The following is an 18895-nucleotide window of genomic DNA, read 5'->3' as shown; positions in this document are numbered from 1 at the left end:
CGAAGGTAACATTCACCTTGACCTTTGAGTGGAGGAAAGGAGAGAAGGAGCCATGAAGAGCATGGTCCTCTGGGTAAAGGGAACAACAAATATGGATGACTTAGGAGCATTTCTAGCATGTTGGTTTTAAACAGTGAGTGAGGTTGGGATGGTTGGTGACAGGTCAGAGAAGTAGCTGGGGCCTGACAATAGGGAGTTGGGCATTTATTCGGGAAGAAATGGGGATCCTTGGAGGACTTTGAGTGGATCACAGGCAGATCCTGATCTGACTGGTTGTACCAGGCCATTGTGTGGAGCAGAGGCCCAGGGGACCTGGGGCAGGGTTAGGAAGACCTTCAGGAGGCTACTGCAATGATCTGAGCATCAAGAGATGAGTTGGGTGGGTCTGGGGAAATAAGTGTCCAGTGCTTAACTGTCACCATGTTCTTCGCTTCCCGTTTTCATTTCCCTGCCCCAACCCCTTACCTGTGCTTTGTTTTTTATTATTCATAGCCCTCAAAACACGCCAGCAGGAGGTTTGGAGTTACTTCTCTGCTTGCTGGTGCTCGAAGGTTGGGGTGGCATTGGAAGCAACCAATCTTTGTGGCATCATTTGAGCCCCTTCGTTCTCATTGTCCCTCCCAGCAGTCACACGCTCAGTGTGTCTTTAGGCCAGAGCTCTGCTTTGGGAATCTCTGGCCCCTTCAGGAAATTCTCAAAGGCCATGGAGCTTCCTACTAGCGTCTACATCTTTACTGGTAATTCCATGGACTCCCCCATAGACCTTGAATTGGTTCCGAGGTTCTCACTGCTAATAAGTTCTCAGGAGGGACACAGAAAAGGAAAAGAGTAATGGGAAACTTCGTTTCACAGGCATGGAGTTATTTCCAGGTGGCCTGAGAAGGGAGGACACTGTTCCCTGTGTTGCCTTCACTTTGATCTGAAGAAGTGGGAAAGCATTGACTTCCTCACATTTAGATCTTGCCCATAGGCAAGGGGCCACCACACCCAAAAGTAGGAGTGGCAAGTCCTGAGGGGTATGGGTGAGTCCAGAGGAGGCACTGATGGGATTTTAGTCTACTGGAGGGCCATAGAGCCTCTACCACCTTCGTGGCCCTGCCTCTCCTGCAGGGTGGCCTCAGAGGCAGCTGCACAAGTTTCCAGTTCCGAATTCTGTAATGTGACAGTAACTGCAGCACAGTTTACAGGGTCCGCCACATGGGATGCTCTGGCTGAGTGCTTGATGAGAATTCTGATCTTACCAACAGATTTCCATGGTGTGTAGGGACCATTCTTTCTAAAATGGACGAAACTGAGACTTAAGGGTTGATGTTGATCATACAGCTGGTTAGAGGCATAGTTGAGATTAGAATCCAGATCTATCTGGACTCCCAAGTTCATGCACCTACAAGTTTATGCAGCTCAGCTGCATGGGGGCTACACCTGCTGAAGCCATCTGAGCAAGTGAGGGGTGTTGGGGAGGCCTGGCAGCCCAGTTCCGTTTGAGGGTAGATCTTAGCATAAGACATTTCCTTTCCAAGTGGTCTCACTATTTCGATTCCCCCCCTGTCCTTTATCTTGCCCTCTGGTGCCATCGTTACCAATGTTTCTAGGCGTCAGCCCTGTACAGTCTGTCTCCTCTCCCAGCCTGTCCCTCATTCTGTAGAGGGCAGTGTGCCATTCTTGCCCCTCTGCCTCTGGACTAGTTCCAGGGGTCAGTGTCCCTCTTAAAGCATGACTTTTGGAAAGAAAAAAGCATTCATCCTTTAGCTCATTAGACTGTGACCCTGAGAATGTACTTCTCAAGCCACAGATGGAATTGGATAGAACAGTACCAGATAGCCTCTCATATCTTGAGTGTCTTGTTTCTGATAATGCAACTGACGTCTGTGTTAGGAGTTTTTGGAAGCCTGAATGCAGGGCTTTCCTATTGAAATTAGTTGGCTAAACACTATCCCTCCTTCAGTTTAACTCTGTCATTAAAGAAAAAACTGTCAGTTTATGTGAAGATAGAAAGCAAACATGAACCAGTTCAAATGGTACAACAAGATATAAAAGCAAGTCTCCCTCCCACTTTTCCCATCAGCACTTTGCCTCTGGAGACAACCCAAGTTACCAGTCTCTTGTATCTTTTTGAATGTTGTTTTTTAAAAAATTTTTTTTCAACGTTTTTTTATTTTATTTTTGGGACAGAGAGAGACAGAGCATGAACGGGGGAGGGGCAGAGAGAGAGGGAGACACAGAATCAGAAACAGGCTCCAGGCTCTGAGCCATCAGCCCAGAGCCCGACGCGGGGCTCGAACTCACGGACCGCGAGATCGTGACCTGGCTGAAGTCGGACGCTTAACCGACTGCGCCACCCAGGCGCCCCTGATGTTGTTTTTTTAAAGATTAATTTATTCACTTAAGCAATCTCTACACCCAACATGGGGCTCAAACTCAACTCCGAGATCAAGGGTCACCTGCTCTACCGACTGAGCCAGCCAGGTGCCCCTCTTTCTGAAGATATTCTAAGTGTGTTCTTCATCCCATTTTGCTTTTTTATTTTATTTAAAGACAAGTTCTTCCATATTATTACACATAGATTTACTTGATTCTTTTTTTAAAATTTTATTTTAGAGAGGGTGCCTGGGAGTGAGCAGAGAAGGGGTGGGGGGGGGAGAGAGAGAGAAAGAATGAATCTTTTTTTTTTTTTAATGTTTATTTTTGAGAAAGAAACAGAGCACAAGTGGGGGAGGGGCGGGGGGGAGGAGTCACAGAATCCAAAGCAGTCTCCAGGCTCCTAGCTGTCAGCACAGAGACTGATGTGGGGCTTGAACTCACCACAAACCGTGAGATCATGACCCGAGCCGAAGTCGGACACCTAACCGACTGAGCCACCCAGAAGCCCCTACGTGATTCTTTTTCACAACCATTTCATTCTTTGTAATTTCTGCACTATTTTCTGTTGAGTGGATGCTTATTGTTTATTTAACCAGTCTTCTGTCGATGCCGTTTCTGTCTTTTGCCACTTCCCCACGCCTGCAGTGACTCTCCTTAAATACGTATCCTCCTTTACCTGTGTGAGTCTGGCTGTGGGATGAGGTTGTAGACAGGGGCTTTGCTGGACAAGAGGTGTTAAGAATGGAAAATCTCTAAATGTGGTCAGAATGCCGTCCAAAAAAGGTGTACTGGTTCCACTTGCCATGATGTCCAAGAAGACCCCTGAGCCCACATCTTTGCTGATACAGTTCAGATGGTGTGTGTCTTGATGAGAAAACTAACCCAGGAATAATGAAAGGACTTGACTACTCATCTTCCTGACAAACCCTGAGAGAATCTGGTCACCTAACTCGGCATCCAGCATTTTTCTTACTAGACCGGCAGACTAGAGTCCTCCCCAGCAGCACCCCTTCCTTGTCTGGTCATGTGTGGATCATCCCCTTCCTTCATGCCACCCATGTGGACCCCTCCCTATGATCTCCTGCATCCTGGGTTGCTGAGATTCTCAGAGGGGTCCTGGTCCCCTGGGGACAAGTCTTCTGAGCTTTTGCAAAAATATAAATTTTTATCCTGTAGAATGAACAGAAAACACCCTACATGTGTCCCCTACGATTCTTTTTTTTTCCTTTTTTCTAACCTAGGAATGAGCAATATGTTCACATGGCTGAAAAAGTGACCGGTACAAACAGCATACACAACGAAAAGTTGAGTCCCACACTGTCCTTTTTTTGGTCCAATAACAGCCCTACCCCCACCCTGTAATCTTGCTTAATGGTTTCTTCCAAATTTGTATATGCAAACATAAGCAAGTATGAATATATATTATCCTGTACTGCTTTGTGCCTTTTACCACTTGGCAATATGTCTTGAGTTTTGTTCCTTGGTAGTGCATAAAGAGCTTTCTCGTTTGTTTTGTAGCCACAATAGTATTTTTTTGGAAACTAAAGAAATTCCATAGTTTATAACTGACCTCTCTTTTTTTTTTTTTTTTGTTTTTCGTTTTTTTAAGTGTTTGCTTATTTTTGAGAGAGAGCGAGCGAGGGAGGGGCAGAGAGAGAGGGAGAATAGAAACCGAAGCAGGTTCCAGTCTGTGTCAGCCCAGAGTCGGATGCAGGGCTTGAACTCACGAACTGTGAGATCATGACCTGAACTGAAGTAGGACACTTAACCAACTGAGCCACTCAGGCGCCCCCTGACCTTCTCTTGATAGATGCTTGAATTGTCTCCCATATTTTGCTACTACAAACTGCCTTAATGGATAACGTTGTACATAGTTCATTTCGCATGGTGCAATATTCCAGTTTTGATCCCATGGGAAAATGGTAAGAGTCTGGGTAAAAGGACCGAGGAGTCTTGTCAGAGTTGAAACCAGGAAAATGAGAAGTTGGGGAGCTGCTGCTGGGACAGGGTCCACAGATACTGTGGTGGCAGCAAACATACAGTTGCATTTTGCAACAGTGGCCATGTGGCCTGTGGCTCTGCCCCAGCATATGGCACAGTCCATGTCTCCAAACCTTGACCTGGTCTTCATGTCATTTTTTTTTTTTTTTTTTTATCCTACTTGGAATTCTTGGAGTGAGCACCCTAATCTGAGATATTTCTCCTTTTTCCTGGTACTTGGAGGGATGTAGGATTGGTTGCAGGGTTCATTTCTCAGGAGCCTGTGCAAGGGCACACACGTGGGGTCTGAGGGTTTACCTTTAGAGCCAGCTGAGTGGATTTAGCAAACGCTCTTGGAAGCAACTCGCTTTCGCATCAATGCTTATTTGTTCTTGATAATGAAAAATGATGCTAGCATCTATTAAAGAAGAGAAAGCCTCCTCTTGTAAGCTCTATTGGACAAGTGAGCACTTGTTTCGGAGTCATCTGCAAATGCATGTGACCCAGAGACTCTGTGGGAAATGCCTCACTTCTGCAGCCTTGGCTTCCAGCTGTTCTTTGGAGCCGTTTTAGGAGTTTTGTTGCAAATGTCAGAGGCAGGAGGCCCCAAGCTTTTCCAGCACAACCCACACTTGGAAAAGGTGCAAGCCTTCTTTGTGTTGCAAAAGAGGTTTCCAGACCTTGTTCCTGAGTTTACTGAATGATTCCAAATTCCGAACTCTGCAGCAAATTTCCGTGTTTCCGCAGCCAACGTCAGCACATTTCTGTGTGAGCCAGGGCTTGGGAACTGCTGCCCCCAGATTGGCGGATATTTCTATCTGGGTTGTGTTCTTTATAGAGAATTGGTCTGGCTTTGGTGGTCTATCTTTGTGGCCAGGATGGGTCTGCCTCCGTTTCACATTGCTCTTACCTCTCCCTGGAGCTTCTCTCCTTCCTCAAGTCAGAGCCTGTGGTGGCAGGTCCTGGGTGTGAATTCTGCTTCAGAGAACGACTAGCTCTGTGACCTTGAGCAAAGGACTTAGGCTTTTCTGGGCCTCTGGCTCATCAGCATCCAGGGTTTAAAGAGCACCACCTGCTTTATACCAGCTTGAGAGTCCAGGTTTTCACGTGCTCAGCATAAAGCTTGCGCATAATGAGTATCCTTATATTGGATATTTATTCTTCTAATTGCTGTTAATTAGGAATTATTTATCGCCTCTCTTCTCCCTCCCCACTTTAACACCCTAACCTTGGCATTATGGGGTGCGTGGATTGTATCTTTTCTGAACCATGGGACTTTGACTCAGAGGAGACCCAAGTAACTTATTTTTGTTACAGGTTCATCCAGATGTGAGTTACATACCACACAATTTACTCACAGCAAGAATACAGAGAGATAATTTTTATAAATGTACGCAGCTGTGTGGCATCCCCACAATCCACTTTTAGAATGCTTTCGTTCCTCAAATCCCCTCCTGCCTACTGGCAATCAAGCCTCATGCCCACCCCACCCCCAGCTCCAGCCTGCCGCTGCTGCTTTCTGTCTCTAGTTTTCTAGAATTTTTGCATAAATAAGAAGGTACTCTTTACTGCACTGGTAAAAAAATAAATAAATAAATAAAATAACCAAGCCTGGGCCATGCCCCAGACTTAACTGAATCTGATCTTCCAGAGCTGGCAATCTTTTCCAGTGTTTGTCCTTTTCTTCCACTGAGCATAATATTCATCAGTGCTATTGCCCTTAGCGGTATGTTGTTTCCTTTTGTTGCAGAGTAGTTGAGTTATATTATATCTATCCTAATAACTGCATAGGTTAATGTTTTTGTTTTGTTCTGTTCGAGAAAGAGAGCACACTCACGTAAGTTGGGGACAGCGCAGAGCAAGAGAGAGAATCTTAAGCGAGACTTAATCTCACTGTGAGATCAGGACCTGAGCCCAAATCAAGATTCAAGAGTTGGGTGCCCAACCAAGTCACCCAGGCATCCCTAAGTTTGTTTTTTAATGGGTAAATGGAGAGAAAGAAGAAACTTAGGAAAGAAGGTTCTTAAGAGTATTATAGTGTCCATACTTTAATCTTATTTTTATTTTTTTAAGTTTTTTTTTAAATTTTTTTTTTAACGTTTATTTATTTTTGAGACAGAGAGAGACAGAGCATGAATGGGGGAGGGTCAGAGAGAGAGAGGGAGACACAGAATCTGAAACAGGCTCCAGGCTCTGAGCTGTCAGCACAGAGCCCGACGCGGGGCTTGAACTCACAAACCACGAGATCATGACCTGAGCCGAAGTCGGACGCTTAACCGACTGAGCCACCCAGGTGCCCCTTTAAGTTTTTTTTTTTTTAACGTGTTTGTTTATTTTTGAGACACAGAGACAGAGCATGAGTGGGGGAGGGGCAGAGAGAGAGAGGGAGACACAGAATCTGAAGCAGGCTCCAGGCTCTGAGCTGTCAGCCCAGAGCCCCATGTGGGGCTCAAACTCATGGACTATGAGATCCTGACCTGAGTTGAAGTTGGACACTTAACCGACTGAGCCACCCAGGCACCCCCCCCCCCTTTTTTTAAAGTAATTACACCCAAGGTGGGGCTCCAACTCATGACCCTGAGATCAAGAGTCACACGCTCTTATGACTAAGCCAGCCAGGTGCCCCCATACCCTAATTTTAGAAAAACAGGCTATCAGGGGCATCTTGGGTGGCTCAGTCAGTTAAGCATGGGACTCTTGATTCGGCTCAGGTCATGATCTCACGGTTCATGAATTCGAGCCCTGCATCAGGCTCCGTGCTGACAGTGCAGAGCCTGCTTGAGATTCTCTCTTTCTTGCCCTCTCTCTGCCCCTCCTCCCCTGCTCGTGCTCTCTCAAAAATAAATAAACTTTAAGAAAAAGAAAGTAAAACAGGCTATCAAGGGATTGCAGGACAGGGGAAATGAGTGAATTAGGAGAGGGCTATAGAAATCTGAGGGAACAAATTACAGGCATAGACAGTGGCTTTTCTGTATGAATGGGAACTTGAGGACGTTGTGCTTTTGGGTTGTTCTTTTATTTTTTATTTTTGGTTAATTAAATGCTTATATTGAGATATGCTTCTCACATCAGATATTTCATCCATTTAAAGTGTAGGATTCACGGGTGCTTGGGTGGCTCAGTCATTTGAGTGTCAGACTCTTGATTTTGGGTCAGGTCATGCTCAGGTCATGGTCTCACAGTTTGTGGATTGAGCCCCATGTTGGGCTGTAGCAGAGTCTGCTTGGGATTCTCTCTTCCTCTTTCTGCCCCTTCCCTGCTTGGTCTTTCTCTCTCTCTCCCTCTCTCTGTCAAAAGTAAATAAATAAACTTAAAAGTGTAGGATTCAAAGAAAAAATAAAGTGTCGGAGTCCGTGGCTTTTCAATACATTTACAGTTGTGCAAACACAGACAATTTTAAAACATTTTCATCATCCCAAAATGAAATCCCTCACTCCATTGCTGTCACTCCTCAGCTCTCCCCACCCCAAACCCCACCAGTCTTAGGCAACCACTAATTGGTTTTTTGTCTGTAGGTTTACCTATTCTGGACATTTCATATAAATTGAACCATAAAAAGCAATCTTTTATGATTGGCTTCTTTCACTTAGGGGAATGTTTTCAGGATTCATCCATGGTCTGGGGCGCCTGGGTGGCTCAGTTGGTTGAGCGTCCAACTTCACCTCAGGTCATGGTCTCATGGTCTGTGAGTTCGAGCCCCACGTCGGGCTCTGTGCTGACAGCTCAGAGCCTGGAGCCTGCTTTGGACTCTGTGTCTCCCTCTCTCATCCCTCTCCACCTCATGCTCTGTCTCTTTCTCTTTAAATAAATAAATAAACAAACAAACAAACAAACAAACAAACATTTAAAAGAATTTTTTTTTAAAAAGATTCATGCATGGTCTAGCATGTATCAGCAATTAATTTCCTCTTATTGGTGAATAATAATCTCTTACATGGATAGACTGCATTTTGTTCATTTATCAGTTGAGGGACACTTAAGTTTCCACTTTTTGGCTGCTATGCATCTGTGTTTTCTTACATTTTTCCTTTGATGGATACACGGTGCTGCTTTATGAAATTAAAAACAAAAAACTAGGGTTTGGTAGGGAGTTGGTGTGGGTAACAAAGCACCCTCATAAAAAGTGACTCAGAAAATGTGAGGTGTGTGTTTTTCCCATCGTGTCAGCATTCATTGGCCCAGGGTAAATTGGAAGGGAAATCACTGGGTATGCTCATCTTACTGCCAAACAGTGGTGGAGAAAAGAGGGGGTCCCAAAAGAAGTCAGGCTGTGGAGAAGATAGCATATGTAAGGGTTAAGACTATGGATTTCGGGGTTCAGTTAGACCTATATTAGAATTCCAGCCCTGCCGTTCATTGGTGTGTGACCCTGGGAGAGTCACCTAACATCAGTCACTTAACTGATAAAATTGAGAGTGATCCTTCCCTTAGTGGTTGTGATAATATAAAGTACTTACTCTACCTCTGGCCTTGCACAAAGGGAGCCCTTGAAGAGCCATTCTCCACCCCACTGGGTGCTCTAAGCACCTGGGGCAGATTTAAAATATGCTCAGGCCTGGGTATTTTTTTTTTTTTTTAATTTTTTTTTTTCAACGTTTATTTATTTTTGGGACAGAGAGAGACAGAGCATGAACGGGGGAGGGGCAGAGAGAGAGGGAGACACAGAATCGGAAACAGGCTCCAGGCTCCGAGCCATCAGCCCAGAGCCCGACGCGGGGCTCGAACTCACGGACCCCGAGATCGTGACCTGGCTGAAGTCGGACGCTTAACCGACTGCGCCACCCAGGCGCCCCAAGGCCTGGGTATTTTTAAAAAGCATCCCAGAGAATCCATGTGCAGAACATGTTAGACCCTGGTTGGAGATGATGTTAGAGATATTTTGGTCAAGGTGCTTTATTGCACACTTGAGCCCTTCCTGTTGCATTAGCGGCCAGGATCTAGTCCCCTACCCCAGGCCTGTGAGCTGCCTTTACCTGTGAGGCATCTGCAGGAGCTGGAGGGAGGAGGGGTTCATCTGCCTTGGAATTTGGAACAGAGTGCCCTTCCTGGCCGCAGGCAAACCAATAGAAAGGAAAAGTGGGCAGAAACTGTGGTGTGAGGGGGAGCCTTTTCTTTCTAATCAATAAGCAAACAGTTCCTGGAGTTGCCCAACCTGGCCACAGGAATGTTTCCTGGATTGCAGCCTGTGGGAATGATCAATTATCGCCTCTGTATTTAGTCAGGCGGTCGGTGTTTGTGTACTTAACATGCAGCCAGAAGCGGGGACAGTAAAGCTCCCAATTTAATGTGGAAGCCAGAGGGTCTGCCTCCCCATTCTCTTTGTTCTTTTTGAGGAAACCAAACAAGTTTCCCTCCCTCTGTCAGGGAAGAAGTCCCTGCTCCACCTCTGCAACAAGCAAGGTGCCAGCTCCTGTTAGAGTGAAGTTCAGTGTTTGCCCACTTCCCTTTTTTAAATGAAGTGAGATGGGATTCCTTTTTGCCTGGTAGTGTCCACCCTGGAAAATGGAATCCAAGTCCTCGGGCTTCTCAAGCTGAGCCACTGCAGCCCCACTAAGGCAGGAATATTGAGGTTAAGCTGTGTGAGGTTTTATCAGTGGGTGCTGGCTTGTTTCTGAACTGTCCAGTGGAGGCCTGGAAAGGCAAAGGATTTAAAGCAGTTGTTTTCTGGCCTTGATATCAAAAGGACAAGGGGGATGGGGAGGCGCTCTGGCCCTTCTGGACTGGAGGAAGCAGGAGCCATTGCTGCCCGTGTGGGATCCACATGCTAATGTCACTTTCTTTGCACTGGAAAGTCAGCCCCAGGAGGGCAGGGATTGTTTCCCTGTCGTGTTCATGGCTGCGTCTTCAGTACTAGAACAGTAGGTGTTTGGTGGGTGTGCAGGGCTTGAGTAGCCCTGGAACTGTCCACCACACTGCCAGATGGCTCGCTACCTTGCTTTGGTATGCAGCCAGAAGCTGGGAGAAGCTTCTCAAATGCCCCTTCTGGAGGCCTTCCCAGATGCCCTTTATTAAATTGTCCCCTCCACCCTGGCCGTTGCATAAAGCCTTGGAACCCCCTTACCTGCTTATTTTTCTCTCTCAACACTTTTCATTCATGACATTTGTTAACTGAATTGTTAATGACCTGTTCTCCACCAGAATGTAAGCCCCATGAGGGCAGGAGCCTTACTTTGTCTACTTGCTGTATTTCCCAGTCTTTAGAGTGTATTTCCCAGTCTTTAGATTTCCCAGGCAAAGAGGAAGGGCTCAGTAAATACTTGTTGAACAAAGAATCCTTAAAACAGTCCCTCCAAGGAGATAGATGGACATCTCCATTTAGAGAACAGGAAAACCGGTGCTCAAGGGTGGGGGGGGGTCAAAGTAACTTGCCTACAGTGGCACATATGAAGCAAAGTGGGGATTTGAACCTGACTCAGTTTGACCCCCTTCACACAATGTACAACTATAAAACTGTGTGTAATTGGTTTTTACCACTTCCACAGTTGGAGTTGGTTTTAAAAAAAGAAAAAAGTGCCGTTGATGATACTTTTTTATTCTGCTGATTCTGATCAGCATCCTTGGTGTTTGCTCTCCAGAGAACGAACAGGGCATTAGCCTATGAAAAAACACAACTGGGAAGCAAAAATCCACCACCAGAGTGACCCAGTCAGCATGAGTAACCTTAAAGCAGGGGAATCAAGGGTGCTGGGTCACCCCTTTATCCTTGCTGGCTCCCCTTTGGAGAGGAGGGGCCTGGGCTAATTGTTCCTTGATCTGTAACCTCACTGTTTTTTGTCCGTGCAATGATACCCTGCTCTCCACCTCAGTCTGTTTTATGGTTTTTATATTTTTAAGATTTAACTTTTAATCTCTATACCCAATGTGGAATTTGAACTTACAACTTTTAACAGTCATACACTCGACTGACTGAACCAGGCAGGCACCCCATTCCTCAATATGTTTTGATGGAAACAGATGTGAAGGAGCCTGCTCCTTAATTCCTACCCAGGCCAGGATCATTGTTGACGTCTGTTTTTAGGGTGTTAGTTAAATGAAGACACAGTTGGCGCTTGGGTGGCTGAGTCAGTTAAGCGTCTGACTTTTGCTCAGGTCATGATCTCTCAGTTTGTGAGTTTGAGCCCCACATTGGGCTCCACACTGGCCATGTGGAGCAGCTTGGAATCCTCTCTGTCTCTTCCTTTATCTCTCTCTCTCTCAAAATAAATAAATAACTTTCAAAATTTTATAAAAAAGTAAGAGAGGCGCTTGGGTGGCTCAGTCGGTTAAGCATCTGACTTCTGCTCAGGTCATGATCTCACAGTTCATGGGTTCAAGCCCCACATCAGGCTTTGCACTGACAGCAAGGAGTCTGCTTGGGATTCTCTCTGCCTCTCTCTCTGCCCCTTCCCTGTTCATGCTCTCTCTCTCTCTCTCTCTCAAAAATAGATAAATAAACATTAAAAAAAAAAAAACCCTTCATTAAAAAAATTTTTTTCAATGTTTGTTTATTTTTGAGAGACAGAGACAGAATGCAAGCAGGGGACGGGAGGAGAGAGAGGGAGACACAGAATCCAAAGCAGGCTTCACGTTCTGAGCTGTCAGCACAGAGCCCAACATGGGGCTTGAACCCATGGACTGGGGGATCATGACCTGAGCCGAAGTCAGCAGCTTAACCGACTGAGCCACCCAGGTGCCCCCGCCCCCCTAAGCCTGCACTTTAAAAATAAGTAAATAAATAAAGACAGAGTCCACTTATTTATTACCTAGTTTTACAGTTTGTATGTATGTTCGTATTTTGTTTCAAGTTTTTATTTACATTGTAGTTAGTTAACATATAGTGTAATACTGGTTTTAGGAGTAGAATTTAGTGATTAATCACTTAAATGTAACACCCAGTGCTCACCACAAGTGCCCTTCTTAATCCCCACCCCCCACACCTCCTCCATCAACCCTCACTTCTCTATCATTGACAGTCTCTTGTGGTGTGCCTCCTCTCTTTTTTCTTTCTCCCTTCCCCTATGTTCATCTGTTTCATTTCTTAAATTCCACATGAGTTAAATCATGTGGTATTTCTTTCTCTGACTTACTTCACTTCGCATAATACACTCTAACTCCATACACATTGTTGCAAATGGCAAGATTTCTTTTGATGGCTGAGTTATATTCCACGTATGTGTACCTGTGTGTGTGTGTGCGCGTGTCTGTGTGTGTATGTATATGTACACACACCACATCTGAGACTACTTATAATTTGTTCCAGGCAAGGTCGTGTCGAGAGGCCGGTAGCAAGAACGTGGTAGATTTCATGAAAGTACACTTCCCACCCCTGAGATTCCATGGGAGCTGCCCGTTAGCACGGGAGGTTGGGCGGGTGCAGGCACCCCACCCGACAGCTCTCATGGAGCATTGCCACTCAGGTTTTATGGGCACAGGCTGTAAGTCATGCTGGTCCACCGGGAGTCCACGCTGTTTATCTTCCCCAGAAAAATGTTTGAGGTGTAAGCTAACCGATGAGAGGAACTTCGACTTATTTTAGCTCTGTAATGGTGTGACCCACAGCAGCACATTCTTGGATCTGAAATTTAAAACTTCCTCTTTCACTTGGCTGTCTGACTGTCCCTATGTTTTTCTTTGGCGCTGGGACTGAATTTCCAAGGCATAGCATTCCTTCTAGGAGAGAGAGGGAGTATATGTGTATAAGGGGAAGATGGAGACAGGGAACACTTTCCTGTTATTACTTTTACTCTACCTGTCCTGTTCTCCTGTGGGAACTTGCTGTTCTCCATTCAGCTAGGAACTACTTGACGCATAGCTTACTGATACTAAGGTGGTTAAGTCCTGAAGCTGCCTCAGACCACAGGTTCTGCCACTTCTTCTGCTATGTGGCTTAGCCAGGTGTTTCCACTGAGACTTCAGTTTCCTCATTTATTAGCCAGGCTGCTAAATTCCTACCACCCACGGCCAGTGTGTCAAGTAAGGCTATCAGGTTGCTCGTTCTTTTATAGCAAATGGACACATACAGAGATGTCTAGGGGCTAAGAAGATCATCTTCTTGGTACAACTTGAATCTCAAATAGAGGCCTGATAGTCCTTTCCTTCCCGTTATTTATTTATTTATTTATTTATTTATTTATTTATTTAATGTTTATTTTATTTTTGAGGGAGAGACAGCCAGACACAGAATCCAAAGTGGGCTTCAGGCTCTGAGCTGTCAGCACAGAGCCTGACGTGGAGCTTGAACCCACAAACCATGAGGTCATGACCTGAACCGAAGTCAGACCCTCAACCGTCAGAGGCACGCAGGTGCCCCTTCTTCCCATTTTTTAAACGTGCATTTTTTTTTCTTGCTGAGCGTGGGTGCTTAGTAAACCCATAATGTTGAGTAATTTCATGGACACCCATCAAAGGAAAGTGTTCCAGTATCACCCAGTGCATCAAAGAAAATGGAACCTAGAAAGAAATTTTATAGGCGGTGGTGTCCGTGGAGAATTACGGCTTTGTGATTGGAATTAGAAACACCATGCCTAACCAGCAAAAAGAGGCTCCTGCCTACCGAAGTGGTAACATGTCTGTCTCCCTAGGATTTCTTTCACCCATCAGGTTAAACTTTTTGTCTTGTATCTTCAGTATTTAAGGTAGAAACCACAGTCCTTGGTTTGGAGATATGCAATGGCAACATGACCCCGCCCCGGCAGCTCCAGGGGCCTCAGGAGGCTCTTGATCTTGTGTGTGTGACTTTGTCTTCCTAAGGCTGAGTGCTCAAGTTCAAATGGTCCTTGAAATACATCTAAATGCAGGGTTCTATGATGTTGGCTGTGGGAAATGCGTTCCAATGAGAGAGAAACAATCCATAATGCATGCCTTTGTGTATAGTGTGGGGAAAACACTGCTTTCAAGTAGTTGCCGCTGAGAGATTGGGTTATCCCACTAGTTAGCAAATAACTCAACTATGGTTAGCTGGCTTTGATTGTAGGTCCCTGTCCTTACATCTCAACATCTCCCAGAAATACATGAAGGCTTCTGAGACTGTCTGGTTCCACCCACTCACATTCCAGCTGTGGGGCTGGGTGGGGGTGGAAGAAGAAACGGAATCCTTAAAGCAGGACTGTTTGAGCCACAGTGGCAATTCCAAGCAAAGAATGTTGCTCAGTGCTGAAAGCCCTGCCCTGGACCAGAAGCTTTTCATGAACTTGGGTTTAATTTTTATTTGAACCTCAGTCACTTCTTCCAGGGTCCTCTGATTAAAACTACTACTTGGTGCCACGTGAGTTAGAAAATAGGGCCCTTTTAGGATAAATAGCCTGCAAAAGTCACAATGTGTTAAAAATGCTTTTTAAAAGTCACTTTTCTTTTCGTCATTTTAAAAGGAATTCATTGTAATTCTGATGCACCATATAATATGTACAAAGATATAGAAGGAAAATATGTTTAAAAAACCAGAATCGGGGCTCCTGGGTGGCTCGGTCGGTTGAGCATCCGACTTCGGCTCAGGTCGTGATCTCGCAGTCTGTGAGTTCGAGCCCCGCGTCCGGCTCTGTGCTGACAGCTCAGAGCGTGGAGCCTGTGCCTGTTTCAGATTCTGTGTCTCCCTCTCTCTCTGCCTTTCCCTCGCTCATGCTCTGTCTCTCTCCCTGTCAAAAATGAATAAACATTAAAAAAAAAAAAAATCAGAATCGCCCCCTGCCCCCACTTCAACCACACTTTGAATCTGCCCCTCCCATTCAACAATTACCATTAGGCTCCTGGTGGGTAGAGTTGCCTACTGTTGGGGGATGTTTAAAGACTTTTTCTTCTTAATATATATTCCTTTTTATTATTGCTAGATAAGCATGTCCCCATTTTGCAAATGGAAACAGTGGTGAAGAATGCTCACTTTGGAGCCAGACAGCTCAGCCCCTCCAGTCACAAGCATATAATTGAGGACAAAGAAAGCGGAGGTAGTGGTCCCTACCCCAAAGGGTGGCAGAAGGTGAGGAGGAATTACAACACAAAGAGCACAGTGCAAGGGTCTGGCTTGTAGAGAACACCATGAGGCCAAGCGGTTAGGAGCAAGAACTCTCAGACGGCCTGGGTTCCAGTCCCAGCTCTGGGCCTCACGGCCTGCCTTGGTTTGTTCCCCACATGTGAAAAGGAAGCACTGGTAGTACCACCCTCAGAGTTCCGGAATGGAGTGAGTTAATATTTGTAAAGTGGTTAGAATGGAGCCTGACACTTAGTGTTCTACAAGTGTGTAAAAATATTAAGAGAATAGTAGATAAAAGGTAGTTGAAGCTATTAGTCGAGGCTGTGGTTTTTGGTGGTGGTGGGGATGATGTTATTGCAGTGAAAAGATGTCCACATCTAGAGATGGCCACCTGGGTTCTTGGCTCTTGTCACTGGGATTTTGGTTTCTAGACCAAATGACCAAATGACCAGTTTTAGGAAAGGAGGTCATCCTGACTTAAAGAACACTTACTTAATCCCTTGCTGGCTTTATGTTTATTTTTGTTTAATTTTTTATTGTGGAAACGTTCAAATATACCCTGTCCTCATGGACTGATTCTCTTTTTCTTGTTTGAGTCCCCCATGCTGCCATTAGTGGTCACTGTGGCTCTGAGACATGGCCTGGTCCTTGTCAAGTTTGAAGCAAGGAGCCTTCTGAAGCTGGAGATTCCCTCATCTTTCTTGTAATTTCTGGCTTCTCAGCCCAGAGGATCAGATTGCACAGAAAGATAATGGGCCTTAATGAGCACCTGGAAATTCAGGTTGGGGCAGCACACACTTCTTTGTCACTTCTCAAGGGGTGGGGCTTAGCCACCATTAAGACAAGATGACCCAAGCTGGTTAAGCTCCTTGGCTCAAAGTTACTTGCAGAACCATTTAAAAATGTTCAGGCTGCCGCCCTTGGCAAGACCAGTCCTGCTTGTCCCAACTTTCACTGCCCAGATTTGGGCCAGCTGGGGAAAGGAATTAAATCCATGCATAAACCAGAGCAGCTCTTGTCCTTGTTTCTGTGACAGCCCCGCCCCCCCCCCCCCCCCCCCCCCCCCGCCTCAGATCACCCCATTACTTCTGCTGGGATGGGTTCAGGGAAGGTTATTTGAAAAACATCTAGTTTGAGATGGAGATCCTATTTTAGACTTAAAACGCAGTGTCTGCCCATCCTTCAAGGACTTTGCCTTTGTTCTTCTCATTTTTGGTTCCCCTGTTCATGTAGCACATACTTGGCTTCTAGCAAATACTTCTAGCTTGTCTACCCAAATGCACAAAAAAAATAATCATTATCTACTGCTCGCACTGCTCTTTCACTTGCAAAATGTGATCACATTTGCTCTCTTGGTTAATATTCACAAAAACCCTGAAGAGGTAGGCTCCATCAATGGTGGTATCCTTCATGTCCCAGTAGAGAAAACTGAGGCCCAGGGGGGTTAAGCATATTGTTTAAGGCCACTCAGCAAGAACATGGTGGAATCTGGGTTTATTATCTGGTCACAGATAGTAGATATAGAGCCAGCCTATAAGGCGAGGGTAGAGGTGGGACCATGGCTGTGATTTTTTTTTTTTTTTTTTTTTTTTTTTTTTTTTTTTTGTATAAACCTGGAGGACGGGGGGTGGGTGGGTGATTATTTGAAGGACCCTGTTCCCTTCCTGTGAACTATCTTTTTGTTTGGCTGGATAGCGACTCCCAGTTACTTGTACAAGGTGGCCCCAGATTTCTGTCATCCCTGGATTCTAGCTAGGGGGCAAAATAAACCAGGGCCTTAACAGTCTCTTCAGGGCAAGGGAACGCGGTCATAAGACTAAGTAACTCAGGGTAAGGGCCAGTTCCAGCTCTGCTTTCACTAAGTATAGGATGTCAAGCAATTTTCTTAAGCTCTCCAAGCCTGGATTTCTTCATCTTCTGAATATCTTCATCTTCAAAATGGAAATGATCATGGTGTTCACCCACCCACACCAGTCAGGTCTTATTTTCTCTGGAAAGGGTGTGGCTGTTGGCTTCAGAAACATTTGCAAGGGTGGCCCCTGGTGGAAGAAAATGAAAACTGCAGCCCAGGAATTAGGGGTGGCTTTAGGACTTTGTGGCAGAGACGTGATCCTCATGAATGTAGAGGTGTCTAGCCTTGTAAAATAGGCTCGAGCAGGAGTTTTTATAAAAGATCTATTTGGACAAAGTAAAAATTACACTAGAGAAATGAAGGGCGAGTATTTGAAAGGGATGAAAACAGGCCACCTTGAGAAGTTCCCAGACTGAGCTGCTTTATCAGCTGTTCCCTGTGTCTAGCTGGCTCTTGAGACAGGTTTCAGCAAGACTGTCTCCTTCAGGTCTCTGCTCAGCCACCTCCACCTCAAGAGGCTTGCTCTCATCATCCAGTAATAGTTACACCTTTCTGAATCCCCCTCTCCTCTGATCACTCTTGTATTACTCTCTTTAATTCCTTTCTGTCTAGCATTTATCACTTCCTGGGATGATTGATTTCTGTATTTGTCCATGTTTTCCCCAACAGTTTAAGCTCAGTGAGGAGCAGTGCCTTGTCTGTCTTGTCTACAAGTTTGTCCTTAGAGCTCAGCATAGCTTCTGGCATAGAGCTTGTTGGAAACCTGTAGAATGAGCCCTTTAGGACATTTTTCACCACCAGCGTCACCATCTTTGGGTATTGGTGGTCTTTAAGTTTTAATACCTTAATAGCTATGAAGTTTTAAGTAGAGTTTGGAAGTCATTGGTCATAACATTCCCCCACCCAAGTAGTCCTTCCCTGTCTTTTACATTTGTCTTGTTGCCCTGTATGATCAGGTTGAAGACTTTCCTGTGCAACTTTCATTATCTCCCCTGACAATGATCAGTTTCTCTTCTGCATCAGATTGAAAGCAGGTATTACCTCTCTATGACTGAGATAATAAAAATAGAATTAGCACTCAACAAGTATTTACAGTTATCAATGTCTTCTGTGGGATACTCATGAGGGTTGAATAAATGATTAACCAAAGTCACATTTGTTTTCAAAAACTTAATTGGACAGACATTAATATAGTGCTTATTATGTGCCAAGCACATAGAGATGTAACTTAAGTCAACCCTAGGGGCACCTGGGTGGCTAAGTCAGTTGGGCGTGCAACTTCGGCTCAGGTCGTGATCTTGCGGTCTGTGAGTTCGAGCCCCGCGTCGGGCTCTGTGCTTGGAGCCTGGAGCCTGGAGCCTGCTTTGGATTCTGTGTCTCCCTCTCTTTCTGACCCTCCCCTGTTCATGCTCTGTCTCTGTCTCATAAACAAACAAACAAACAAACAAACAAACGTTAAAAAAACAAACTTAAATCAACCCTAGTGGGTAGTTGCTTTTATTGCCTTCATTCTACAGATGGGTAGACTGAGGCACAGGGAGATTAATTTGCCCAAGGTCACAGCTAATAATAAGCAGAGCTGGGACTTGAACCAGGTAGCCTGTTCCAGAGTCCATATTCTTTAGAGAGAGTGAGTGTGAACGAGGGAGAGGGATAGAGATGGAGGGAGAGTCTCAAGCAGGCTCCACGCACAGCTCAGAGCCTGACCCAGAGCTTGATGCCATGACCATGGGATCACAACCTGAGTCAAAATTAAGAGT

General features: G+C 45.4%; 1 protein-coding gene across 1 annotated transcript in view; it reads left to right on the top strand.

Moving 5' to 3' along the window:
• Positions 1 to 18895, top strand: part of CDH1 (cadherin 1) — an 82414-nt gene that overhangs the window by 38431 nt on the left and 25088 nt on the right. The gene's annotated exons all lie outside the window — the stretch shown is intronic.

The sequence above is a fragment of the Prionailurus viverrinus genome, chromosome E2 (assembly GCF_022837055.1).
Source record: "Prionailurus viverrinus isolate Anna chromosome E2, UM_Priviv_1.0, whole genome shotgun sequence".
In the NCBI taxonomy this organism is placed as follows: Eukaryota; Metazoa; Chordata; class Mammalia; order Carnivora; family Felidae; genus Prionailurus; species Prionailurus viverrinus.
Note: the sequence above shows the minus strand (reverse complement) of the source record. Positions and strands in the feature narration are given on the sequence as shown.